The following is a 2,229-nucleotide window of genomic DNA, read 5'->3' as shown; positions in this document are numbered from 1 at the left end:
ATAGTATAGTATGGCATAAAACGTCAAAAAGACATCATAGTATATTAAGGCATAAAATGTCATAAAAACCTCATAGTATGGTCAGGCATGAAACAAAATGATATAATTAGGCATAAAAATGACAAGAAAAATCAAAGTATACCATGGAAGAAAAAAGCTAAACATCGTCATAGTATGGCATAAAACGTTAAAAAAAACATCATAGTATATTAAGGCATAAAAGGTCAGAAAAACATCATAGTAAGGCAAGGCATGAGACGAAATGATATAATTACACATAAAAATGCCAAAAAATGTCAAAGTATACTATGGCAGAAAAATGTCAAAAAACGTCATAGTATACTATGGCATAAAATGTCAAAAAAACATCATATTATATTATGAAATAAAAGGCTGTATAAACATCATAGTAAGGCAAGGCATGAGACAAAATAATATAATTAGGCATAAAAATTCCAAAAAACATCAAAGTATACTATGGCAGAAAAATGCCAAAAAACGTCATAGTATAGTATGGCATAAAACACCAAAAAAACATCATAGTATATTATGGTATAAAAGGCTGTATAAACATCCTAGTAAGGCAAGGCATGAGACAAAATAATATAATTAGGCATAAAAATGTCAAAAAACATCAAAGTATACCATGGCATAAAACTTCAAAAAAACATCATAGTATATTAAGGCATAAAAGGTCATAAAAACCTCATAGTATGGTTAGGCATGAGACGAAATGATATAATTAGGCATAAAAATGCCAAAAAATGTCAAAGTATACTATGGCATAAAACGTCAAAAAAACATCATAGTATATTAAGGTATAAAAGGTCATAAAAACCTCATAGTATGGTTAGGCATTAGGCGAAATGATATAATTAGGCATAAGAATGCTAAAAAGCGTCTTAGTGTAATCAACTATAAGAAGCCAGAAGCTAGAGTACCCAGAGAGAACAGACGCAGGTGAAAGGAAAACATCCAAGTTTTATACAAAAAGGGTCAAAGGCAGGACTTGAACCTACAGTCACTGTAGTGTGAAGCAACTGCTTTAACCACTTAACTATGGTGTCAGCTCTTCACTATGTGGTGTTCTACTGTTTAAAACCATCATATTATCGTAGGGCATAAAAAATGTCATATTTTAGTAGGGAATAAATTAGGTCATAAAAACATCATAGTATAGTAAGGCATAAAAGGTCAGAAAAACATCATAGTAAGGCAAGGCATGAGACGAAATGATATAATTACGCATAAAAATGCCAAAAAACGTCAAAGTATACTATGGCAGAAAAATGCCAAAAAACATCAAAGTATACTATGGCATAAAACGTTAAAAAAACATCATAGTGTATTAAGGCATAAAAGGTCATAAAAACCTCATAGTATGGTTAGGCATGAGACGAAATGATATAATTAGGCATAAAAATGCCAAAAAATGTCAAAGTATACTATGGCATAAAACGTCAAAAAAACATCATAGTATATTAAGGTATAAAAGGTCATAAAAACCTCATAGTATGGTTAGGCATTAGGCAAAATGATATAATTAGGCATAAAAATGCTAAAAAGCGTCTTAGTGTAATCAACTATAAGAAGCCAGAAGCTAGAGTACCCAGAGAGAACAGACGCAGGTGAAAGGAAAACATCCAAGTTTTATACAAAAAGGGTCAAAGGCAGGATTCGAACCTACAGTCACTGTAGTGTGAAGCAACTGCTTTAACCACTTAACTATGGTGTCAGCTCTTCGCAATGTGGTGTTCTACGGTTTATTACCATCATATTATCGTTGGGCATAAAAAATGTCATATTTTAGTAGGGAATAAATTAGGTCATAAAAACATCATAGTATAGTAAGGCATAAAAGGTCAGGAAAACATCATAGTAAGGCAAGGCATGAGACGAAATGATATAATTACGCAGAAAAATGCCAAAAAACTTAATAGTATAGTATGGCATAAAACGTCAAAAAGACATCATAGTATATTAAGGCATAAAATGTCATAAAAACCTCATAGTATGGTCAGGCATGAAACAAAATGATATAATTAGGCATAAAAATGACAAGAAAAATCAAAGTATACCATGGAAGAAAAAAGCTAAACATCGTCATAGTATGGCATAAAACGTTAAAAAAACATCATAGTATATTAAGGCATAAGAGGTAATATGCACGTCATAGCATGGCAATGCATTAGACAAAATGATATAATTAGGCATAAAAATGCCAAAAAA

The sequence above is a fragment of the Seriola lalandi genome, unplaced genomic scaffold (assembly GCF_002814215.2).
Source record: "Seriola lalandi dorsalis isolate HSWRI2012SDOR001 ecotype SW California unplaced genomic scaffold, Sedor1 jcf7180002054840, whole genome shotgun sequence".
Taxonomy (NCBI): Eukaryota; Metazoa; Chordata; class Actinopteri; order Carangiformes; family Carangidae; genus Seriola; species Seriola lalandi.
This window is presented reverse-complemented; position numbering follows the sequence as displayed.